At 44.8% G+C, this 26,925-nt stretch overlaps 1 protein-coding gene across 1 annotated transcript in view; it reads left to right on the top strand.

Moving 5' to 3' along the window:
* USP31 (ubiquitin specific peptidase 31) overlaps window positions 1-26,925 on the top strand; it is a 377,558-nt gene that overhangs the window by 222,088 nt on the left and 128,545 nt on the right. The window lies entirely within an intron of this gene.

Below are 26,925 nucleotides of genomic sequence, written 5' to 3'. Positions count from 1 at the left end.
TGACAGTTCAGTGAAAAATGCATTTAGACATGAAAACATAATTTCTCTGCATATTTTTTTTCTCCCTACCTAAAAGGGCTTCTTGGAATTTCCTTCTTTCTGTCCAGCAAAATGTTAGATGTGCCATGGCAGACCATGCTTACTTTAAGCTGCAGTAATTGATGGCACTTTTAAAATACATACCGTATTTTTCACTCCATAAGATGCACTTTTTCCACCAAAAAATGGGTGGAAATGTCGTCGCGTCTTTGCAGCGAAGATAACTTTTTTTTAAACACCCCCACCCTCCCCGTCATACCTTTTTAAATGTCTCGCTTGTTGGGGGTACGCGGGCTGACTGCCGGCTGCCACTGCTCCCCACCTGCCTGCCGCTGCTGCTCGCAGCCGCTACACCGCAACTCCAGGAAGGGAAGGGCCAGCGTGCAACGATTGCATGTCACCGGCCCACAAGCCTTCCCCCGACGTCAGTTCTGACGTCAGAGAGAAGGTTGGCCCAGACCTCTCTGACGTCAGAACTGATGTCGGGGGAAGGCTTGTGGACTGGCGGCATGCAATTGCTGCATGCTGGCCCTTCCCTTACCTTGCTGGAGTTGCAGCGGACCGGGGGAAGAGGAGGAGGAATCGGCAGCGGGTAGGCAGGCTTCAGTGCAGCAGGGAGGGAGGAAGGCAGGTTTTGATGTGGTAGGAAGGGAGGGAGGACAAAGGCTGGAAGGCAGGGAGGGGGCACAAACTGGGGACATGGGAGGGAGGGAGGATGAAGGACAAAGGCTGGAAGACAGTGAGGGGGAGGGGGCATGAACTCGGGACATGGGAGGGAGGACAAAGGCTGGAAGGTAGTGAGGGGGAGGGAGCAAGAACTTGGGACATGGGAGGGAGGGAATAGAAAGGAACAATTGGTGGGCCTGAGTGAAGAAAGGAAGGAAGGAGACTCATGAAATCACCAGACAACAAAGGTAGGAAAAATGATTTTATTTTCAATTTAGTGATCAAAATGTGTCAGTTTTGAGGATTTATATCTGCTGTGTGTATATGAAAAATGAAAGAAACAGGGTGCAGAGCCTGGCAGGAAAGGGGAGACAGGGTGCAGAGCCTGGCAGGGAGGGGGGACAGGGTGCAGAACCTGACAAGGAGTGTGGGGTTGGTTGCAGAACCTGGCAGGGAGTGAGGGGGGCTGAGTGCAGAGCCTGGTATATATTAGTACACAATTTGGTTCAGAATGTTTTTTTTGTTGTTGTTTTCCTATTCTAAATCTAGGGTGCGTCTTATGGTCAGGTTCGTCTTAAGGAGCGAAAAATATGGTATTTACCTGGATAAATGTTTTTGAAAATTATCCTCTGGTAGCAGATTTAAAACAAATTTAAGAAAGTAGATGCCTGAATGGGGATTTTCCATAAACAGGATAATGCAAACACACTGTCTAACCCTGTCCCTCTTTTTAAAATTTTTAAATCCGTAGAAGAAAAGTAAAGTGTCATTCATGAAGGCAACATCTGTTTAATGTAGGAACCTTGACACAAGCATTTCAATTCACATGACCACATCAGCAAGCAGGTGTTCACCACCCTCTGAGCTGGCCAGCTGGCCATGCCCCCTTCTCACTTATTTCAGCTAATTACATTACATTACATTAGTGATTTCTATTCCGCCGTTACCTTGCGGTACAAGGTGGATTACATAAGGATATATCTGGCCATTTCCAGAGGAATTTGAGAATATAGAGGTTGGATCAAAGAGATGAGGTGGTTCTTGTGGCATTAGATTGTTTTAGAGAATAGTGATGGTGTTAGGTTAATTTCAAGGAATTGTTGGGTAGCAGGGTTTTTTAAATAGTATGGTTTTTATTTCTTTTCTAAATATTCTGTAGCCTGAGGTTGTTATCAGCATCTAATCTCAGCATAATACCACAGATGCCAACTAATGCACCTTCTCCAACTAGAACACTTAGTATTCAATATCCCCTTAATTTTTGCTATCACCAAGGTCCTATAGCAGTGCCTTTCAAACTGTGTGTACCACGAGAGATTCAAGAATTTTACTTTATTTTTTTAAGTTCAAAAGTTTTATTGATTTTAGCATATAAAAGTACAACAAATGTTAACAAGGCAAGATACATACAAGCTGCATCAATGCAAGGAGTCACAAAATATTATTAATATAATATAATACAGCAAGCAGACCCATGCCTATTTAGAAGGAGGAGAGTATCAGCACAATGCGCAGCCAGAAGTACATGTAGTATCCAAAACACAGAGAGAGACACCGGAGCCATACACCTAAAGGAATGTGTGGAGAGAGCCAGGAGACAACAGCTATGTTCATATGTAGACATCCATGTTCCAGGACTTAAACTGAATGTCATTAGCCTGTACTAGTGCTGCCTGATTCATGATTCGAATCGGTTCACCAATTCACTTCGGGTGAATCAATTCGAATCGATTTAAATTTTTAAAAAATCGGCTTCCTGATTCGGACCCTCTCCCCTCGCCCCCCTAAAGCAGGAGCGGCAGCACTGCTTTTGCTGGCCGCTGCCGCACCTGTTTAGAGGGCGAGGAGGGAGGGTCAGTCAGGAAGTGCTGCATCCAGCTTCCCTCCTGGCCTCCCCGAAGGACTGCCTCCCCCCCCCCCGAAAGACTGCGCACCCCTCCGGGAAGGTCTCCATGTTTCCCCTGGCCTCCCCGAACCGTTTACTTTACAGCTTCAGCTGAAGATCACGGTTACAGCTCTTTGCACTGCAGTGCTTTGAGCTGTTTCCTCTGCTGCGGTCCCGCCCCTCCTCTGACATCAGAGGAGGGGCGGGACCGCAGCAGAGGAAACAGCTCTTTGCACTGCAGTGCAAAGAGCTGTAACTGCGATGTTCGGCTGAAGCTGTAAGGTAAACGGTTCGGGGAGGCCAGGGGGAACACGGAGGCCTTCCCGGTGGGGGGATGCGCAGTCTTTCGGATAGGAGGGGGGGCAGTCCTTCAGGGGGTGGGACAGGCCTTGGTGGGGTGAACAGGCCTTTAACTCTGTCAAAATATTGTAAATCCGTGTGTCAGCACGGATCTTAATTAATGGATGTGAACCGCCTAGAACTTTTTGGGTGTGGCGGTATACAAGAATAAATTATTATTATTAACGGGGAACAGGCCTTCAAAGGGGAACAGACAGGCCTGGGGGGGAAGTCCTTCAGGGGGTGGGACAGGTCTTGGGGGGGTGCAGGCTTTCAAGGGGGGAACAGGCCTTTAAAGGGGGGGACAGGCCAGGGATAGTGGCATAGGCTTTCAGGGAGGACAGGCAGGCCTTCAAGGGGGGGGGACAGACCTTCAGGGGAGGGGGGCCCTGGTGTAGAAGTACACAGGGAGGGAAGGTGGGGTTCAAAGAGATGTGCATATGCCAGACTTTGGAGAGGAAGAAATAATGGGTCTAAAAATAGAGGAGAGGGAGAGAGATGATGGACAATGGGATTTAGGGAGGGAAGGAACAGAAAGGGAGAGAAGTTGGACACAAGGGATGGTGTGGAAGAGGGATAGAGATTCTGGATGGGAGGGTAGTTGGAAAAGAAAGAGAGAGATGGTGGACCCTGGGGTGGTGGGGAAGGAGGGAGAGATGCTGGATGAAAGGGTAGTTAAGAAAAGGTGGATATGTGGATGGAGAAGAAAAAAAGAAAGATGCCAGACCTCTGGAGGAGGGAAGGGAAACAGAAGGGGAGGACAGAAATGGCAGATGGATGGTTAGAACGGAGAAAGAAGAAGACCCTGGCAAGCTAGTTATCAGAAGACAACCAGAGCCTGGGACCAACAAGATTTGAATAATGACCAGACAAGAAAAGGTAGAAAAACTAATTTTATTTTCCATTTTGTAATTACAATATGTCAGATTTGAAACGTGTATCCTGCCAGAGCTGGTGTCAGACCGCAAACGTGAGCTAGGATTTAAGAGAGAGAAGAAAAATCTTTTTTGTTTGTTTATTTTGTTTACACCACAGCGCCAGTGTGGTTAGGAGAAGGCAAAAGGGGTAAAGAGGCTATAAAATAAACCAACCAGGATGTTTGAAAAAAACACCCAATTGGGCAGGAAAATTGAATCGATAAACCAATTTTTTTTTCCTGAATCGGGCAGCACTAGCCTGTACTGCAATAGAAGTTAACTGGACTCCAAATTTTGGTATGGGAGCTTGTGGACTTGTGTTTTTCCGCTATAACACTTTCATACTTTACTTTATCCCAGGACAAGCAGGCAGCATATTCATGACTTATGGGTGACGGCACCGACGGAGCCCCGGTACGGACAATTTTAGAGTGATTGCACTCTAAGAACTTAGAAAGTTCTAGTTAGGCCGCACCGCGCATGCGCGAGTGCCTTCCTGCCCGACGAAGGCGCGCGGTCCCCAGTTTCTTAGTTTCCGCGGAGCTAAGAAGTCGCGTGTGTCCAACGGCTGTTGGACAAATTTTCTTTTTTCGTTGCCTTCCCGCTTGCGCGTTATTTTTCTTCGTGAAATTCTTCACATTCTTATTTTCTTTACTTTAAAAAAAAAAACACGTCCTTTTTTTTCGACTTTTTTCAGTCGGCCCCCGCGGGGCCTGTTGGCACCATCGAAGCCTCGGGCTTCGATTTTGCTACGGCCGTTTTTCCCTTCATGCCCCCTTCACCGGGTTTTAAGAAGTGTCAGTGGTGTGCACGCCCTATTTCTTTATCTGACCCACACAAGTGGTGCCTTCAGTGTTTGGGTCCAGACCATAGGGCAGAAACGTGCTCCCGCTGTAGTTCTCTTCAAAAGAGAACTTTGAAGAATCGCCAAATTCAGCAGCGGATTCTTTTCGGTGCCGCCATGTAAGTTCCCCCGGCATCGACTCCGGCAACTTCCTCTAAGTCGACACCGGTGGTTTCGACACCGCAAGATCCATCGTCGGTGTCGCACCCTGTAGATAAGCCGGCTAAGAAGCCATCCCCTACTGTCCTTGGCCCGCCAGTCGAACAAGCAGTGAGCCAAGTCCTGAAGACTGCACGCCGGCCCCGCAAATGCTCCGCTCCCATAGAAGTCACTGCCTCTTCATCGGCATCGACTTCGCTTGAGCGTCGAGCTGCACCGCAGGTACCAAGAAAAAAATGGTACTGGTGCCATCGGGACCGTCTTTGGATGAGAGAATAGCATCCATCCTCCAGGTCCAGCTTAAGGAGCAATTACAACACCTGCTCCCGGCTCTGCTAACTCTGAGCCTTCCGGTGTCGGTCCCCACTGAGCCTATGGTACCGATCGTCAACCAGCCTATATTGTCGGCATCGACGTTATCGGCACCGCTTAAATCTGCCTCTTCCATGTCTATGCCTATTTTATCGGCAGAGCCGAAGTCTCTTCGACGTACTGCTCACTCGGCCTCTGATCCGGTACCGCTCTCTGACACCCGTCCCGTTTTACAGTCACCGGGTACGGTGTCGATGCGTTCAGGCAAATCAGTACGCAAGACCAAGCATACCGAATCCTCTACTCCTATCTCTCAGGGCCGTCTTCCATCGGTACGTGACCCTGATTTATGGGATGATTCAGAGGATCCTCTCGGTACCGAGGAGGATTTTTCATCGGATGAGGCTGACCTATCGGTGCAGCATCCTGCTAGTAAGCCAGAGCACTCTTCCTTCACTAAATTTCTCTTCCCTTGGAGTCTGAGTCCAAAAAGTCAAAAGCATTCCTGGAGGCTTTGGATTTTGACCAACCTCCCAAAGAATTTTTAAAGTTACCCCTTCATGATATCTTAAAGGAAACTTTTTACAAAAACTTGGAAACTCCTCTCACCATTCCTGGAGCTCCAAGGAAATTGGAATCACTTTATAAGGTTATTCCTATTCCAGGGTTTGACAAACCACATGAGTCTTTTCTGGTGGAGTCAACCCTCAAAAAATCTGCAGGCTCTAGTGTGTATGCCTCTGTCCCTCCTGGCAGAGAGGGCAAGGCCATGGACAAATTTGGTAAACGACTTTACCAAAATGCTATGTTGGCCAACCGTTCAGGTAACTATGCGTTTCACTTCTCCTTTTACCTGAAACATCTTATCCAGCAGATGGCCACTTTTCAAAAGTATCTTCCTGACCGCAAGCTTTCTGCCTTTCAACAATGCACTGCCAGTCTCTTGCAACTCAGGAAGTTTATGGTCCGTTCCATCTATGACACTTTTGAATTGACATCCCGAGCTACTGCTATGTCTGTAGCGATGAGACGATTGGCATGGCTTCGCATCTCAGACCTTGATGTGAACCACCAGGACCGCCTTGCTAATGCTCCCTGCCTGGGTGATGAGCTGTTTGGAGAATCTCTGGATACCACCACTCAGAAGCTTTCTGCCCATGAGACGAGGTGGGTTACCTTATTGATAAACAAAAAGAAACCTCCTCCTCCTCGCCCTTTTAGGCAGCAGCCGTCGTATCAGAGGCGTTTTTCTGCTCGGCCGATTCAGCCTCATCCTTCTCAACCTCAAAGGCAACGTCAACAGCAACAACAGGCTCGCCAACAACAGCTGCCTGCCATAAAGCCTGTTACTCAACCTAAACCGACTCAGCCCTTTTGACTCACTTCTCCAGGGCATTGCCAGTCTTCCTCCCTCATCTCCTCTTCTACAGCCCATAGGAGGTCGACTAAACATTTTTCTGACTTGATGGGAAGTAATCACCACCGACCAGTGGGTGCTCTCTATCATAGCCCACGGCTACTCTCTCAATTTTCAGACTCCTCCGCCATTAGGCCTGCCAAAAGAGTCTGCTTCCAACAAGTCTCAGTCCCTTCTTCTCGCTCAAGAGGTTCAATCCCTCCTTCTCAATGCCATCGAAGAAGTTCCTCAAGATCAGCGAGGTCAGGGATTTTACTCCAGGTACTTTCTAGTTCCCAAAAAGACCGGAGACCTCAGACCTATATTTGACCTCAGAGATCTCAACAAATGTTTGGTCAAGGAGAAGTTCAAAATGCTCTCTCTTGCCACCCTCTACCCTCTTCTCACTCAGGGCGACTGGCTATGCTCCCTCGATCTCACAGAGGCTTACACACATATTCCTATCCATCTGACATCCAGGCAATATATACGCTTTCTCATCAATCAACATCATTATCAGTACAAGGCGCTACCCTTCGGTCTGGCCTCCTCTCCCAGGGTATTCACCAAGTGTCTGATTGTGGTAGCGGCCTATCTCCGCTCTCACCATTTTCAAGTCTTCCCTTATCTGGACGACTGGCTGCTCAAGGCTCATTCACCTCAGGCGGTTCTGCTTGCCACCAACCAGACCATTCACTTCCTTCCACTGTTGGGTTTCGAAATCAATCTACCCAAGTCGCACCTCATTCCGACCCAGCGGCTTCAATTTATTGGAACCATTCTGGACACTGTTCTGATGAGGGCGTTTCTTCCAACCGCCTTCAGACCATCCTTCATCTCTGTCAGCAGGTGTTTCAACAGATTACAATCTCTGCGAATCACATGATGGTGCTCTTGGGGCACATGGCTTCGACAGTGCGTGTCACACCCTTCGCACGTCTCCACCTGCGCACTCCTCAATGGACCCTAGCGACCCAGTGGTCCCAAGCGACGGATCCTTGCTCACAACACATATCTGTGACATCGTCTCTTCGACAGTCGCTTCTTTGGTGGTTGACATCTTCAAATCTATCCAGAGGTCTACTGTTCCATCTACCTCCTCATCATTTCGTGATCACCACAGACGCATCCCCTTATGCCTGGGGAGCTCACTTGAACGAATTCCAAACTCAGGGGTTTTGGACTGCCCAGGAAAAGAAACACCACATCAATTTCCTGGAACTCCGAGCAATGTTTTATGCCCTCAAGGCTTTTCAACATATTCTCTTTCCTCAAGTACTCCTCATTTGCACAGACAATCAAGTTGCAATGTACTACATCAACAAACAGGGAGGGATGGGCTCTCGCCTGTTGTGTCAGGAAGCCCAACGGATTTGGTCTTGGGCGACAGCTCGTCATTTATTCCTGAAGGCTGTCTACATTCAAGGGGAGCAGAATTCCTTAGCAGACAATCTCAGCAGAATTCTTCAACCTCACGAATGGACTCTCGACCCCTTGACTCTCCAGTCCATTTTCGCTCAGTGGGGCACTCCTCAAGTGGACCTTTTTGCAGCTCCTCACAATCATCAGCTGCCCCTGTTTTGCTCCAGACTCTACTCTCCTCGCCGTCTGGCACCCGATGCATTTCTCCTGGATTGGACCAATCTCTTCCTATGTGCATTTCCTCCTCTACCGCTCATGCTGCGGACATTGTTCAAGCTCAGGAGGGAACGAGCCACCATGATTCTCATCACTCCACGGTGGCCCAGGCAACATTGGTTCTCCCTTCTACTTCAACTCAGTTCCAGGGAACCCATACTGCTTCCACTGTTTCCTTCTCTGCTTACTCAGCATCAGCAGACTCTACTGCATCCCAACCTACAGTCTCTACACCTGACAGCTTGGTATCTCTCGGGCTGACTTCGGCTCACTCACTTCTTTCTCAGCCTGTCCGCTCTATCATTGACGCTTCCAGGAAACCGGCCACGCTCCAGTGTTATCAATAGAAGTGGTCTCGGTTTTCTTCCTGGTGCCTCTTACATCACCATAATCCCATGTCTCTAGCAGTGGGACTGGTGTTGGACTATCTTCTTTCCTTGTCTGACTCTGGTCTTAAATCTACTTCTATCAGAGTTCACCTTAGTGCCATTGCTGTCTTTCATGAGCCAATTCATTGAAAACCCCTCTCGGCTCATCCTTTGGTTTCTAGGTTCATGAGGGGCCTTTTCAATATGAAACCACCTCTCAAGCCCCCTCCTGTGGTCTGGGATCTCAATGTGGTTCTCTCTGCTTTAATGAAGCCTCCTTTTGAACCTTTGGCCACCGCACATTTCAAATTTCTCACTTGGAAAGTGGTCTTCCTTATAGCTCTCACTTCTGCCAGGAGGGTCAGTGAGCTGCATGTACTAGTGGCCGATCCACCTTTCACTGTTTTTCACCATGATAAGGTGGTCCTCCGTACACATCCAAAGTTTCTCCCTAAGGTTGTGTCTGACTTTCATCTTAATCAGTCCATTGTCCTACCTGTATTTTTTCCAAAGCCTCATTCTCATCCAGGTGAACAGGCTTTGCATACCTTGGACTGTAAACGTGCTTTGGCTTACTATCTTGAACGCACTGAACCTCACAGATCATCTCCTCAACTGTTCCTTTGATCCTAACAAGTTGGGTCATCCTGTATCTAAACGCACCCTCTCCAATTGGCTTGCTGCTTGCGTTTCTTTCTGTTATACTCAGTCGGGCCTGACACTGGAAGGTTCTGTCACGGGCCACAAAGTTAGAGCTATGGCAGCGTCTGTAGCTTTCCTCCGTTCCACTTCCATTGAGGAAATCTGCAAGGCTGCTACTTGGTCCTCAGTTCATACTTTTACATCTCACTATTGTCTGGATGCATTCTCCAGACAGGATGGACACTTCGGCCAATCTGTTTTACAAAATTTATTTTCCTAATGGCCAACCTTCCCTCCATCCCTCTTTTTGTTAGCTTGGAGGTCACCCATCAGTCAAGAATATGCTGCCTGCTTGTCCTGGGATAAAGCACAGTTACTTACCGTAACAGGTGTTATCCAGGGACAGCAGGCAGATATTTTTGCATCCCTCCCACCTCCCCGGGTTGGCTTCTTAGCTGGCTTATACTAACTGGGGACCGCGCGCCTTCGTCGGGCGGGAAGGCACTCGCGCACGCGCGGTGCGGCCTAACTAGAACTTTCTAAGTTCTTAGAGTGCAATCACTCTAAAATTGTCCGTACCGGGGCTCCGTCGGTGCCGTCACCCATCAGTCAAGAATATCTGCCTGCTGTCCCTGGATAACACCTGTTACGGTACGTAACACAGCAAAACACAGCAATTAAATTAATACATAACTGTAAAAAATTTGACCACGTCATACCACTTTTTATTAAATCTCATTGGCTCCCTATCTCTCATCGTTTTACTTTTAAAATACTACTTTTAGTTTTTAAAACTTTGAGCACAAACGAACCTCAATTTATTAACAGACTACTTATTCCTTACTGTACCCCTCGCACATTAAGATCAACCAATCAAAATCTTTTAACAGTTCCTTCACTAAAAATAATTGGAACTCGTCGTACTGATATATTTTCTGTCATAGCCCCACAATTATGGAATAATTTGCCCCTGTATCTTAGAACTGAAAAGGATTTAAAGCAGTTTAAAAGTAGCTTAAAAAGTTTCCTTTTTAAGGATGCATATAATGTATGAAAACAATTTCCCTAATCTTTTATAATTCCATCTTTTTCCTTACTTCTTTTCCTTACCTCATGTTCTTTTACCTCACACCTTTTATTTTATTATACATATGTAATTTTACCCTTCTTTCCTTATGTGTCTGTTAGTCTGTATAATTTTAACTTAATTTTAACTAAATTTTTATTTTTATTTTTTTTCTTTTTAACATTGTATTAAAGTTTAACTAACCTTGTATTTGTATTATTTTTCTTGTTTCTGTAAATCGCTTAGTAAATTTAAATAAGCGATTCAACAAATTTTGAATAAACTTGAAACTTGAAACTTGTAACTGTGCTGTAAGGCATAGTGTATTCCACCAGATGATGTAGTTCACCCTAGAAAGGTCTTTCCAGCAATGTAATATGTTTTTAAGGGCCAGGAATATCAAGATGTTAAGCAGTCGTGCCTTATGAACAGGTAGCGTATGTAGTAGGCCGTGATTACCTAATATAATGATGCGCAAACTCAAAGGTTCTTGTATGTGTAAGATTTTAGAAATAGTGTCCCATATTTTATTCCAGTAACCTGTTAAATGTGCACAATCATAGATCATATGGGTTAACGTGCCCTCCTGTGAGTTATAAGACCAACATATAGAAGAGAGTCCGTTTGAAAATTTTGATACCTTAATTGGGGTCCAGTGAGTTCTATGCAGCAGGAAGAACATAGATTGAAAAACACTGGCAGATTGAGAGGATTTAAACAAATTTTTCCAGACTTCCTGCTAAGTCTCATCTTCTAATGAAAGTCCCAAAATCTCCATGCCATGCATTCATCACGTTAGACAGGGAGGAAGTCATAGATTTTCTCATGAGGATATACCATCTTGAAGCAACTCCTTTTTTGTTGTTATTAATTAGCGATGTTTGAGAAATCAGTTCTGGAGTAGTAATTAATTTCCCTACATCCGGATAAAGAGCTGTCAAGCAGTGGCTCTCAGCTGTATCCATTGATACTGTTGATGAGGTGGCAAATTGTAACTAGTGTAAAGGTCCTCAAAGGACATCCATTGGGAATCCTTTATTAAATCCTGAAGAGTCCAGATGCCACAATTCTGCCACAGCTTCCAATCAAGTGATCTGTCCTGTATCTTAATATGATCGTTATGACACAGTAAAATTCGACGAGATTCATGCCATTTAATTTCCATCAAGTTGTCGTAGGCTTTGAGAACTTCATGGGTAGAATAGTAAATGAACTGTTGTTTATCCTTTACACGTAGTGGAGTAGATAGAGTGTAGACAAGGCGAGAGTGACCATGCTGACTTTTTTCCAATTGTAACCAGACAGGAGAATTATAGGTGGTGTCGGTATCCAACCACTACGAACCGTGTCGTTTGATAAAAGCTTGGTGGTAGTGCAAGAAGTCAGGGAAGTTTACTCCCCCCAACTCTTTGGATCGCTTCAATTTACGTAGCGCAATTTGAGGTATATATCTGTGCCATCCGCCCGGGTCAGGCTGGAAATGGATTTATGCTCACTTTTATGCTTTAAGTATGATGCTAATAAGTGACCCGACTTGTTATTGTCTGCATAATAGTGGGCTGCTTGAACAAGTACAGAATGAGCAGCAGTTTTCCTCTGTAAAGAGTTGTATTGAAATCTGTATTTCTGCAATTCCCCCATAAGAAGAGGGTTGTTGATATCAGATTGATGTGCTAATTCTTTTGTTTTAATCAGAGATTCAAGCTTTCGGAGTTCTGCATTGTTTTTCTTTTTAACCATCAAACTGAACGACATGATCACTTCTCTGATGTATGCTTTGAAGGAGTCCCAAGTGACATTCCAACTGGTATCTTCTAGAATATTAAAAAGAAAGAATTCAGTGATAGCTTTTTCCACTTGCTCCTTAAATCCATCTTCTAAAAGCAATGAAGAGTTAAATCTCCATGAGTTGGGTGTTAAAAGCGGTACTACATTATCCAGGGTAAGTGTGATAGCGGCATGGTCCGATACAGATATTTATTTATTAGAGGAGTCGCTGAGGGATTGAAGTAGAGAGCTACTTATGAGATACATGTCAATTGAGTATGATCCATGTGGAGGGGAGTAAAATGAGTATTCCTTATCATTCGAGTGTATCATTCTCCAAGCATCTATTAATTCAAGCTGTGTCATGTCTAGCAAGGCAGCGCTCGCCTTGGTTGGTCGATAAATAGCTGTAGAGATTCTATCAAGGCACGGGTTCAAAATTAGGTTAAAATCACCAGCAATTATATGATAGGTAGAGTTGGAGTTCACAACTTGATTTGCAATTTCCTCAAAAAATTCAGGACAGTCCAACGTTGGAGCATAAAGATTAGTAACAGATACAGGGCATTTATTAACACACGAGTTAACATGGTCCCATCTTCCACTAGCATCATTAGAAGACGATAGAACAGTGAAATCCGGTCTATTTCTGACTAAGGTAAGGACCCCATTTCTTCTCCCTGACGCAGGAGAAAAGTAAGGCAAATGGGTCCAAGGGAGCCGTATTTTATTAGCCTCTGTAGCACTCAGATGGGTTTCCTGTAATAGTATGATATCCAGTTGTGAAGAGCTTAAATGGGACAAATTTTTTTTCCTTTTAATAACATTGTTAAGGCCCTTGACATTCAGTGATACTATGTTAAATGACATTGAAAAGTGTACCTATTAGAACAACAACTATCCATAGCAGCAATCTCAATGGTTCAAGGGTACATTCCTCCGTTGTCAACTCCATGTAGGAACAGCAAAATAGGGCTGCGGTCATACTAACACTCCCCAAGCAGGGAAAACATCCTGCAAAAATACACATTGTGGGTTAGAGAGGAGAAAAGGAAAACCAGCCATTATGAGCCATTCACCCCACAGCGTCAGAAGAAAAGGATCAAGTAAAGAACATCAGTAGTAGAGAATCATCAGAAGAGTGAAAAAACAGGAACATAGGAGAGTAATGACCATGGATACCATCATGAAAAAGTAGCATGTATAATATTTATCAATAACAGATCTATGCTAGCATACCCTATTAGCTCAGTAGTATCAAACAAGTTATGCAACAACAAAAAAAATAAGAATAGGAATTTTTAAAAACAACAACCATGATATATAAGCAATATATGTAAGTAGAAAACACTCCAAAACTTACAAACTGTACCAAGTGAAACAGATTTGTCATAATAGAGCTTTCAAACTTGCACAAAAATCAAATACTGATTTCAGGAAAGTTAAGGGAAAGATACATATCTGCGATAGACCAATAATTGGCAGGAAGAGCACAATATAAGAGATATGCCTCCTAACAACTAAAATTAGTCTAATAAGAACAAAGCAGAGGATCGTGAGGAGATGGAGACCCAGTTACAAGTTGAACAGCATAGACAAGTATATCAGAAAATTATGAGAAAAAACTGTTGATCTTACAGCTCTCCCGGGCTAACCTATAGTATTCTCAATATATATATGATAATTCAGCACAAGTCATCTGGGTAGAGTGGGTGCCAGTTAAATATTTGCAGCAACAATAGTCAAACACCTCACACAATCAGCCATAGCTAAGTTATAGATGATAAGCCTGCTAGCCTCAGTGGTCAAATCTATTGAATATAATCCTAATCCATCCAAAGTAAAACCACCCAGCACCACATTGGACTGGCCACAGAACAGGAGATGTCAGTGGCAACAGGGTCAAGGAGGTGCAATTGTGATAGCGCAGAAAGATGAACAAAGGCTCCTCTTTCAAGCATCATTAATAGTAAACCAGAATAAACAAGGTAGTTGCTAGTAATAATCAAGTAAAGGCAAAAACAATTAAGACACTCAATGTTAAATAAAAATTCATTTAGCAACTTGAACTCAATTAATAGTTACAGGAGCCCTGATATGGAAAGATCACTAGCCAGTCTAACCATATTATCAGCCCAGCACTAATAGACAATTCAACCTCTGGTATTGAACTTAATTGCCTGCTTGCAAAATACACAGTAAACAATGAGCCATAACACAAATTTAAACAGCGATTCTGCTCAAGGTAAAAGTTAAAGGTCAGGGGAACGGCTGTTCTTGGCAGCAATTATTCATGTAAAAAATAGCTCACCATTCAGCAAGTACGCAATACTCATTGAAAATTTAAAAAAAAGAAATGTTAATAAAACGTTCAGATAAAATAAAAAATAAGGACAATAGCTCTATACCCACAGTATTCTTAACACCTTGATAAACCTTCAGTTTTAATCTGGGTAAGCAGCAGATGATTTAAGCAATATTCAGCAGGTGATCTTACTATATATGTGATAGGGACGGCATTCACTCGCTCGTCATTCAGTGAAGCTTACATATAGCAAATAAGCAGTAAGAATCTAACCGTTATAAAGCATTCGAGTATCATATAAAGCAGAATCACACAGGGTAAACAAAATAAACAGGGACATCAACAGGCAGCAGACAAAAAAAAAAAAAAAAAAGGGTTTATCAAAAAGCAACCCTGCTAGAATGTGAGGAAAGGGAATCTCCTTTATTCAGACAGTGCATTCAAGAGGATAAGCCAAACTTCTGAACAAGACACTATAAATGCTAATATCAATTGCAAGAAAGCATAATCAAGAAAAGCTCTTGTAATTGTGGAAGGAGCTCACAGAACTATCTCCTCAAGCAGCACATATTAGTACCTTGATATGAGCACAGGGGTTGCCATTCAAAAACAGCATAGCAGAGTTTAAGTAGCCCTAGCTCAAAATCTAGTCATCCATGAGTGTGTGAAATCTGCATTTCAAAGGAGCAATTCAGTGAACTATAGCACAATTGGTAACAAACAATTCATAGGAAAGCAAGGGAGGTCAGTGATTTCACACAACAATTATGCAGATCAAGATAAAACATATCAAGTCTATGGCACAATGTTTGTGTAAATAAAACAGTGAAAGATATTTAAAAGAATGCAGCAGTAAACTTGACATCACAAGCATAGAAACCCAGAAATGGAAGTTCTAATCCAGTTAGCATGATGATCAGCAGATGAGCTGGAAGACGATCTTGTAGTTGTAGAAGAAAAGTAAATTAAAAGGAAAGTTAATGTAGCTGGGTGGAGAAGCTGATGTAGAGAAAAAAAACAACAACAACAAGCAAGACAAACCAGTGTCACTGGAGATATCAGAACCATGCTGCTCTCAGCCGCGACAGGTAATTAGAGCAGGGCTGGAGAATAAACAATTAACAGTTTGGCAGAGTCAGGCAAGTGAAGCAAGGCATATGCAGGGAAAAAGCTTTAATCAGATCAAGGAGTCAAAACACCGAAAGAACAAAAGCAGTTTTAAATTGAAGCTGTAAGTAGTATCACACTTAGGTGAAAATCACTCCAATATGGCGTATCAGGAACAGCAACAGTCACTGGCTGCCACGTGTCAAGCCTTATCTATTGGAGTCCAGTGGTGTTTTTCAATAAAGTCAGCCAGATCCTTCGAGTTAGTGAAATCCTTTGTAATGTTGTGTAAAGTGACTCATACGGGCTAGATAGAAAATACCAAATCGAGCTCCTAGGTTCTTTAATTGATGGCGGTAAGCAAGGAGTTTCTTTCGTGCCTCTGCAGTTCTCTTGCTCAGGTCTGGTACAAAGAGCAGGGTATCACCTTCATATTGAATTGGAGCTAGAGACCTAGCTTTCTGCATTATTTGCAGTAGATGGTGATACCGCAGAACTTTTAGAATTAAGGGTCTGGGATATTTACTGTTAGTTAGTCTTGTTACTGGTGTATGGTGGGCACGCTCCACTTCAAATTCCCTCTCAAATGTGATATCAAGCACCTTCGGGATCAGTAGCTCCACAAATTTAACAACATAGGTGCCTTCTTTTCCTTCCAGTACTCCAAGAATTCTCAAATTATTTCTACGTGCATGGTTGCTAGCATCATCAATTTCCTGCTCCAGAACTTCTATCTTTTTAATTTGTCCTTTGATCTGTTTAACACTGTCCTCAGTAGCAGTTGCTTTAATTTCAAGATCAGTTACCCGAATCTTGAATTGAGCCCTCTCTGATGTTAGGTTGGAAAATTCTTCTTTAATCTCTTTTGTTCCATTCATTATTTCTTCTTTGGATTCTGTCATAAGGGCTCTCAGAACTTTAAGTTCATCAAGAACCTCAGTCATACTGCCATTTTCTGATACAGGCAGAGGTGTCTTGGATGGAGATCTGGGCTCCGGTTTATGCCTTTTTCCAGTTTTTATTAGTGGCCATCACTTCTTGATTTGAAGATATTCCAGCAGAGAAAAGGGTTAGCAGTGAATTTATATGGTTCCAGAAAAATTTATTTATCAATGTTCAATCCTTATTTTGAAAATAATAACGCTGTATGGAGAGCAACTTGATCAGGCTGCCATTCCACTCAGGTACTCTAGCGCCCCCCATTTTACTTTATTTAAAAAAATTCCCTTCACAAGTATGCACTAGAACAGATGACATATGTCACATATGCAAAAGTATGTCAAGGTTATGAGCATCTGTGTGCATAAGGATACAACCGCCCAAACAAACAACATTCCTTGATGCGATTGCTACTGAAAACTAACGGCAAAGTAATTTTGTTTTTATTTTATATGCAATAGTTATCCAAGTTTTATTAAAAATTTGATAACGCTTATAAGTGATTTACATTAAAATTAGGGTTTAAAAACACATAGACAGTATTGAGACAGATATTCACTTACTAGAAATAAAGGAAAGGGGTTGGAACTATAATTTTTGATAGAAAAGCAACATTAAAGGTAGGAACATATAGGACCCTGAGAGACCCTCAGGACCATAAAATGGAGGCTCTGCTTAAACAAAGTTTTGATGTTGCTGCTCTGGCTGACCAGGCGGTGATTTGTGGCGGATTGGCGGCCCGGGCTTGTTTCTGGTGATCAGGGTGAGTTCTTGACTGAGTCCGCTGACTGGTCCTTAGTGGATCAGGAAGTGGATAATATTGAGCATTTTAGAATGTCTAATGGCCACTGGATTAGTAGAGCTGCTGTTGCCGCACTAGCCCCGTCCTGACGAAGAATCGAAACGCGTTGGTGGGGAACAGTGCAACAACACTACACTCAAAGTGAAGTTTAAGAATTTAAGAATGAAAGAAATGAATTGAAATGAATTGAATTGGAAATAAGAATTGCACTTTATCATTGAGGAAAAGAGACTAATAGTATTATGAGAATTAAAGATTAAAGACTTATTTATTCAAATATTTATTCATATAAAAACAAGTAATTTAAGTAGTCATGAGATATATTGGGTGAGATCAGTGACGACTGCTGCTACACTGATTATTTCCATATCAGAGTAGCGTTCTGAGAATTCCCCATGTTTAACATCTACATACTGCTTTCTTACAAACTTGATTTTATATAGCAAGAGGAAACTAATTTGAGGATATTAAGTATTTGCTATATTGCCTATTTTAAAATTGAATAATATTGAGCTAGGCACGTCTTATCGCTCTGATTCCATGTATGATCTTTAGCATGACTCAGCTAAGTCCATGGCTCTTGGAGTAGCTATCCTCCGTACCCTGTGGCTTTGAGGTTGGTAAGTGGATGTGGTATCTAAAACTAAACTCAGTAAGTTTTCCTTTTGGGGAGGAGTTAGATAATCTGGTTCAGGCTTTGAGAGTGTCTAGAGTGCCTTGGTTACCAGAGGACTGACCTCACCAGGTTTCGCTAGGGTTCGCCAAGGGATGTTTGCGTGACTTTCGGAGGTTCCTCATGGAATGGGCAGAGATTCATCTTCTAGACAGCTCGGCCTCCCACATTGCTGGAGTGGACAGTGTCCAGGCAGACTATCTCAGTCGTCATGCTCTGGATCTTGGTGAGTAGTGTCTTGGGCTGAAGGCTTTCAAATAAATTGTTAAATCCTGGGGTCAGCCAATCACGAACCTCATGAGTGTCAATGCCAAAGCACTGAGGTTCTTCAGTCAGTGCAGGGATTGCCAGGCTAAGGGGCTGGACGCTCTGGTACAGGCTTGGCTGACTACAGGCCTCCTATATGTTTTTCCACCGTAGCCTCTGGTGGGCAGAGTTCTTCGGATTGCTCGACATGCAGGCCATGTGATCCTGGTGGCTCTGGATTGGCCCAGGTGCCCATGGTGCACAGATCTGGTTAGTCTGCTTGCAGCAGATCCTCTCCCACTGCCCCTATCACCCAATCTTCTGTCTCAGGGTCCCATTCAAATGTTTGATCCGGGTCCCTTTTATCTTACAGCTTGGCTCTTGAAAGGGCTCGCCTGAGGAAGAAGGGATATTTGGATAGGGTGATCTCCATTTTATTAGGGTCTCGGAGACATTCGACCTCTCAGGCTTATGTGTGTGTTTAGCATCTCTTTGAGGAGTGGTGCTCCGCATGGTGGTTTGAGCCCTTCCGCACTGCCTCACATCTTGGAGTTTCTGCAGGGTGGCCTGAAGTGCAGCCTCGCCTGGTCCTCTCTTAGGGTATGGATTACCACGTTGTCTTCCTTATGCGATCTCTTGCATGGTCATAAGAACATAAGAAATGCCTCCGCTGGGTCAGTCCTGAGGTCCATCGTGCCCAGCAGTCCACTCACGCGTCGGCCCATCAGGTCCAGGACCTGTGCAGTAATCTTTTATCTATACCCCTCTATCCCCTTTTCCAGCAGGAAATTGTCCAATCCTTTCTTAAACCCCAGTACCGTTCGCTGCCCTATAACGTCCTCTGGAAGCTCATTCCAGGTGTTCACCACACGTTGGGTAAAGAAGAACTTCCTAACATTCGTTTTGAATTTGTCCCCTTTCAACTTTTCCGAATGCCCTCTTGTTTTTTTATTTTCTGAAAGTTTGAAGAATCTGTCCCTCTCTACTCTCTCTATGCCCTTCATAATCTTGTAAGTCTCTATCATATCCCCTCTAAGTCTTCTCTTCTCCAGGGAAAAGAGACCCAGTTTCTCCAATCTCTCAGCGTATGAAAGGCTTTCCATCCCCTTAATCAGTCGTGTCGCTCTCCTCTGAACTCTCTCGAGTAACGCCATATCCTTCTTAAGGTATGGTGACCAATACTGGACGCAGTACTCAAGATGCGGACGCACCATTGCCCGGTACAGCGGCAGGATAACTTCTTTTGTTCTTGTTGTAATACCCTTCTTGATTATACCTAGCATTCTATTCGCTCTCTTAGCAGCCGCTGCGCACTGTGCCGTCGGCTTCATTGTCATGTCCACCATTACCCCCAAGTCCCTTTCTTGGATACTCTCATTCAATAACATCCCTCCCATCGTATAGCTGTGCCTCGGGTTTCTGATTCCCACATGCAATACTTTACACTTTTCAACATTGAACTTCATCTGCCATCTCTCTGCCCATTCCCCTAATTTGTCCAAGTCCCTTTGCAATTTTTCGCAGTCCTCCTTTGTCCGAGCTCCACTAAATAGTTTGGTGTCGTCCGCAAATTTTATTATCTCACTCTTTGTTCCTGTTTCTAGATCATTTATGAATATATTAAATAGCAGCGGCCCGAGCACTGAGCCTTGCGGAACACCACTTGTGACCTTCCTCCAGTCTGAGTAGTGTCCCTTCACCCCTACCCTCTGTTTCCTACCCGCTAACCAGTTTCTGATCCATCTATGCACGTCTCCGTCCACCCCATGGTTCTTCAGTTTCTGGAGTAGACGTTCATGAGGCACCTTGTCAAAGGCTTTCTGGAAATCTAGGTATATGATGTCTATGGGGTCTCTTTTGTCCATCTGTTTGTTAATTCCCTCGAAGAAGTGCAAGAAGTTGGTCAGACACGATCTCCCCCTGCAGAAACCATGTTGGCTGGTTATCAGAAGTTCGTGTTTTTCAAAATGTTCATCAATTTTTTCTTTTATTAGTGCTTCCGCCATTTTCCCCAGAACAGAGGTCAGACTCACCGGTCTGTAGTTTCCCGGGTCTCCTCTTGATCCCTTTTTAAAGATGGGCGTAACGTTGGCTATCTTCCAATCCTCCGGAATCACACCTGTTTTCAGAGATAGGTTGCAAATTTGCTGTAGTAGTTCCGCTATTTCCTCCTTTAGTTCCTTCAGCACCCTTGGATGGATTCCATCCGGATCCGGGGATTTGTCAGTTTTTAGTTTTTCTATCTGTCTGCGCACATAATCAAGGCTCACTTCTATGGATGTTAACTTTTGTGCTTGATTGCCATTGAATATTTGTTCAGGTTCCAGTATGTTGGTTGTGTCTTCACTTGTAAATACAGACGAAAAGAACATGTTAAGTCTTTCTGCGACCTCTTTCTCTTCCTTCACCGCTCCCTTCCTGTCTCCGTCATCCAGTGGTCCCACCTCCTCCCTAGACGCTTCCCTTTAACATATCTAAAGAACGGTTTGAAATTTTGTGCTTCCCTGGCTAGTCTCTCTTCATACTCTCTTTTGGCTTTTCAAACCACACGGTGACATTCTTTTTGATACTTCCTGTGCTCTCTCCAGTTTACCTCAGTTTTGTCCCTTTTCCATTTTCTGAATGAATTTTTCTTATTGCCTATCGCTTCCTTCACTATTTTAGTTATCCACGCCGGGTCTTTTATTTGTCTCTTGTTGAATCTGAATCTGGGGATATATAGATTTTGCGCCTCGCTCACCGTGTCCTTGAAAAAGGACCAGGCATGTTCTACCGTCTGCCATTTTTGGGAAGTGTTCCTAAGTTTCTTCTTTACCATTCCCCTCATTGCTTCGTAGTTTCCCTTCCTGAAGTTAAAAGTTGTCGCTATGGTTCTCTTTCCTTTCAGTATTCCTACTTCCATCTTGAACTTGATCATATTATGATCGCTGTTTCCCAACGGTCCCACTACTTCCACTTCCTTTGCAGGTCCCCTTAGCCCATTTAGGATTAGGTCCAGAGTGGCATTTCCTCTTGTCGGTTCTCTAACAAGCTGTTCCATGAAGCAATCTTGTACAGCCTCCAGAAATTCTGTCTCCCTAGCGCATCTTGAGCTTCCAAGACTCCAGTCTATCCCAGGGTAGTTGAAGTCTCCCATAATAACCGTGTTACCGATTTTGCATTCTCGCTTCATCTCGGCTTCCATTTCTTCATCGATATCTCCGGTTTGTCCGGGTGGACGATAGTATAGGCCTATCTTTATTTCAGACCCTTTCCTTCCTGGTATTTTAACCCATAGTGATTCTAGCTTGTTGGCCGTCTCCGCTGTGTCCATTCTTGTCGATTGTATGCTTTCTTTTATGTATAGTGCTATTCCACCGCCTTTCTGTCCTGACCTGTCCTGGCAATAGAGCTTGTACCCCGGCAGTGCTGTATCCCATTTGCTTTCCTCATTCCACCATGTTTCAGCGATTCCAATGATGTCTATGTCCTCCGCAATGATCATGGCTTCTAATTCCCCCATTTTGTTTCTTAGGCTCCTTGGTCGGCGGTTGACCTCTTTTCCAGATGTAATTAGATTCCTGAGAGCTGCGAAATTGCTCCGACCACCTGTTAGGCCATCGGTTCTTGCCTGGAACCCCTCAATCTGTTCTCGTTCGTCTTCCATTTGAACCTCTCGGTTCCTGTACATTGAAGGACCTTACTCTTTAGGCGGTCTTCCTGGTAACCATTACTTTCACAAGACGCGTGTCTAAACTGCAGGCTTTCTCTTGTAGGCCGCCTTTCCTGGAGTTCTCTCGAGTGCGGATCATGCTGCAGCCGGTTCCCTCCTTTCTGCCAAAGGTGATTTTGCCTTTTCATGTCAACCAGTCTGTGGTCCTCCTGGTCTTGGATAGTCGGGAAGGCTCTTTGGAGCAGCGAAAGTTGTGCAAATTGGATGTTCAGAGAACCCAAGAGTTTCGGAAATATGATCATCTTTTTGTCCTCTTAACGGGTCCTCGTAAGGGGGATAGTGCTTTCAAAGCTACTATTGCATGATGGATCAAGGAGGCTATCGCTTCAGCGTACCTTCTTCAAAAGAATCCTGTTCCGGAATTTTTCAAAGCTCATTCCACTCGGGGTCAGGCAGTTTCTTGGGCAGAGTCTTCTCTTGTACCTCCGGTGGAGATCTGTAAAGCTGCGGTTTGGTCTTCTCTCCATTCCTTTGTGTGGCACTACCGTGTGGACAGTCAGGCACATTGAGAGGTGGTGTTCGGTTAGAGCATTCTAGTGGTGGCTCTTCGGGGATCCCACCCATAATGGATACTACTTTGGTACGTCCCATCCATTTCTGTGCCGGTCTGGAGGGACGATAAAGATGGAGAAATTAGGTTCTTCCCTGCCAATTTTCTTTCTTTTAGTCCCTCCAGACCAGCACAGTACCCCGCCCTGTCGTATTATTCTGTGTTTTTCAAAGAGTATATTTTTTTTCTATTGGTGTTGGTTGTTGGGGGAGTTACAAAAGCAGTGGCATATGGTTCGGCAGGTTTAGCTGGTGAACTGTGGGATGTTTGGGGAAGGTTCTTGTTCTAATCAGTATCCAATAGTGTTTTCCTGGTCCGCTTGGGCTAGGCTTTTGTTGTTTTTGCATGTGAGTGTGGAGTCATATGCTCTGAATCAGCCTAGTTGATTTCTGCTTGGCTATTCGTAAAGACTGATTCTAAGAGGGACTGCACAGCTCACTTGTACTGATGCCAAAAGTCAGTGTCTCTTATATGTAAACAGTCTGCTCTAAGTCTTAAAAGAACTGAAGGTTGAAATCAGAGAACTTTTGCAAAAACTTGCCAACCTGTCAATTAGAACTGGACAGATACCGGATGATTGGAAGATAGCGAACGTCATGCCAATTTTCAAAAAAGGATCAAGAGGAAAACCGGGCAACTACAGATCTGTGAGTCTTACGTCTGTCCCTGGAAAGATGGTTGAAGCACCGATTAAAGATAGCATAGTCCGGCACTTGGATACACACGACCTGATGAGAGCCTGTCAACATGGCTTCAGGAAAGGGAAATCATGTTTGATGAATTTACTTCAATTTTTTGAGACCGTGAACAAACAAATTGATAGTGGAGAACCAGTGAACATAATATACTTGGACTTCCAGAAAGCGTTCGACAAGATTCCACATGAAAGACTTCTCAGGAAACTACAAAACCATGAAATAGAGGGAGATATACTAAGATGGATAGGCAAATGGCTGAAGAACAGAAAGCAGAGTGGGCATAAATGGGAAGTTCTCAGTCTGGGAGAAAGTGACTAGCGGTGTGCCCCAGGGCTCGGTACTTGGGCCCATCTTATTTAATATTTTCATCAATGACCTAGAAGAAGGAGCATCCAGTGAGATCATCAAGTTTGCAGATGACACAAAGCTATGCCAGACAATCAGATCGCAGAAGGCTAGCGAGGAACTCCAGAGTGACTTGTGTCATTTAGAGAAATGGGCGGAGAAATGGCAGATGAAGTTTAATGTGGAAAAGTGTAAAGTAATGCATTTAGGCAGAAAGAACAAGGAACACGAATATAGAATGTCAGGTGCAACTCTGGGTAAGAGCGAACAAGAAAAGGACCTGGGTGTACTGATAGATAGGACCTGAAACCGTCAACACAATGCACGGCAGCGGCAAAGAAAGCAAATAGAATGTTAGGCATGATAAAGAAAGGAATAATGAGTAGATCGGAGAAAGTTATAATGCCGCTTTATAGAGCAATAGTCAGACAACACTTGGAATACTGTGTCCAACATTGGTCTCCCAACCTAAAGAAGGATATAAAACTGCTGGAGAGGGTGCAGAGATGAGCAACGAAGCTAATAAAAGATATGGAGAACTTGGAATACGAGGAATGACTTAAGAGGCTGGGATTGTTGTCCCTTGAGAAAAGGAGACTGCGAGGGGATATGATCGAGACTTTCAAAATACTGAAAGGAATCGACAAAATAGAGCAGGAAAAAAAATCATTTACAATGTCCAATGTGACACAGACGGGGGGACAAGTCCAGGACAAATATCAGGAAGTTCTGCTTCACGCAACGAGTGGTGGACACCTGGAATGCTCTCCCAGAGGAGGTTATTGTGGAATCCACCGTTCTAGGATTTAAAAGCAAACTAGATGCACATCTCCTTACGAGAGGCATAGAGGGATATGGGTGACTAAAATTACACCAGGTGTACACTAGAGAGTTGCATGGGGACAGAAATCCCACCCATCCCCGCCAAAGTCCCACCTGTCCCCGTGAGGAATCCCTCCATCCCCACCCGTCCCCGTGAGGAATCCCCTCCGTCCCCACCCGTCCCTATAAACTACAGAAATAGTTATTTCATTTAATTATGCTACTGAATTAAAGGCTCTGGTAGAAACCCATTTATAAATAAGCAAAAAGACTTTATTAATTTGGAAATATTAATTGGGAAGAATATATACTTTGTAAACGGATTTCTACCAGAGCCTCTAATGTTTATACATTTTTATCAACACAACTAATATACTACTTTATCCTGAAGCAAAAAAAAAAAAAAAAAAGAAATAGAATTCTTTTCCTATCTTAGTTGCCTGGTTTCTGCTTTCCTCATGTTCTCATTCAATTCCTTCCATCCACTGTCTCTCTTCTCTCTGCATCTTCCATTTGCTCTGTTACTGTGCCTCTCCCTTTCTCCCCCTTCCGAATTGGTCTGGCACCCATCTTCTTCCCTCCGCTCCCCCCAAAGTCTGGCATCTCTGTCTTCTTCCCTGCCAGCATCTTCTCCCCACTCTCTCTTCCCCATTTCCTTTCAGCGTCCTTCTCCACCCAATCTTCCCCATGTCCTGTCAGCGTCCTTCTCCCCCCTCTGTCTTCCACAAGTGCTTTCAGTGTCCTCCCCCCTCTGTCTTCCCCATGTCATTTCAGCGTCCTTCTCCCCCTGTCTTCCCCATGTCCTTTCAGCGTCCTTCTCCCCCCGTCCTCTCCATGTCCGTTCAGCGTCTTTCTCCCCCGTACTCCCCATGTCCTTTCAGCGTCCTTCTCCCTCCTCTGTCTTCCCCATGTGCTTTCAGCATCCTTCTCCCCCCGTCTTCCCCATGTCTTTTCAGTGTCCTTCTCCCCCCTCTGTCTTCCCCATGTGCTTTCAGCGTCCTTCTCCCCCCTCTGTCTTCCCCATGTCCTTTCAGCGTCCTTCTCCACCCCTTTGTCTTCCCCATGTGCTTTCAGCGTCCTCCCCCCTCAGTTTTACCCATTTCCCTTAAGCGTCTTTTCCTCTCCACTCCACCTTTCCTCCCTTTCTCTCTCCCTGCCCCCTTACCTTCGTGGCGCTTCCCCGCCCAACTGACAACAGAACAGGCCCGGTCCGACAAACCTCCCTGCTGTAAGAAGGTAATTTAGATTCGCGGCTACGGGGCAGGGAGGTTTGTCGGACCGGGCCTGTTGTCGGTCGGTCGGGGGAAGCCCCAAAAAGGTAGGGGGCCTGGCTGGCTGTGCTGCATCCGGGGCGAACCGCCCTCCGCACCTTAGTACGCCACTGCCTTTTCCCTACCTGCCCTGCCGCAGCACACAACCGACCGGAAGTCTTCCCAATGTCAGCGCTGACGTCGGAGGGAGGGAGGGCTTTGCTTAAGCCCTCCCTCCGACGTCAACGCTGACATCGGGAAGACTTCGGTTCGGCTTTGTGCTGCGGCAGGGCAAGTAGGGAGAAGACGAGCCTTGCGGCTGAGTACATCCAGCCCCGCAGGAACCCCGCAACCCTCTGAGGCGTCTCCACGGGATCCCCGCAACCCTAGGGGGCGTCCCCACGGGATCCCCGTGACCCGAAGAGGGAACCCGCGGGATTCCCGTCATCCCCATTCCCGTGCAGCTCTCTAGTGTACACCTGGCTGGACCTCCGCTTGTACGGATCGCCGGACTTGATGGACTGATCCAGAGATGGCAGTTCATATGTTCTGACATTTAGAAACATAGAAAATTGACGGCAGAAAAGGGCCTTAGCCCATCAAGTCTGCCCACACCAATGACCCACTCCCTAACGTTTATTCCCCTAGAGATCCCACGTGAATATCCCATTTTCTCTTAAAATCTGTCACGTTGTTGGCTTCAATCACCTGCTGAGGTAGCTCGTTCCAATGATCGATTACCCTTTCGGTGAAGAAGTACTTCCTGGTATCACCGTAAAATTTCCCTCCCCTGACTTTCAGCGCGTGCCCTCTTGTAACCGAGGGCCCTGTAAGACAGAAGATAGCATCTTTGACCTCTATACGTCCCGTAATATACTTAAAGGTCTCAATCATGTCTCCCCTCTCTCTCCGTTCTTCCAGCGAGTACATCCGTAGTTATTTTAGCCTTTCTTCGTACGTGAGTTCCCTGAGCCCCAAGACCATCCTGGTAGCCATTCGCTGAACCGACTCCATTCTCAACACATCTTTCCAGTAGTGCGGTCTCCAGAATTGAACACAATACTCCAGATGAGGTCTCACCATGGATCTGTACAACGGCATTATGACTTCAGGTTTTCTGCTGACAAAACCCCTACGGATGCAGCCCATCATTTGTCTTGCCTTGGACGAAGCTATCTCCACCTGATTGGCAGCCTTCATATCATCACTAATGATCACTCCTAAATCACGTTCTGCCTTGGTCCTGGACAAGGTTTCACCATTTAGTGTGTAAGTTGTGTGTGGATTTTTTTTACCTAGGTGCATCACTTTACATTTTTTAGCATTGAAGCTTAGCTGCCAAGTTGACGACCACTGTTCCAGCTGCCGTAGGTCCTGCGTCATAATGTCAGGCACACTGCTTTTACCTACTATGTTGCATAGTTTGGCGTCATCGGCA

Source organism: Geotrypetes seraphini, chromosome 11 (genome assembly GCF_902459505.1).
Source record: "Geotrypetes seraphini chromosome 11, aGeoSer1.1, whole genome shotgun sequence".
NCBI classification, from domain to species: domain Eukaryota; kingdom Metazoa; phylum Chordata; class Amphibia; order Gymnophiona; family Dermophiidae; genus Geotrypetes; species Geotrypetes seraphini.
This window is presented reverse-complemented; position numbering and strand designations above follow the sequence as displayed.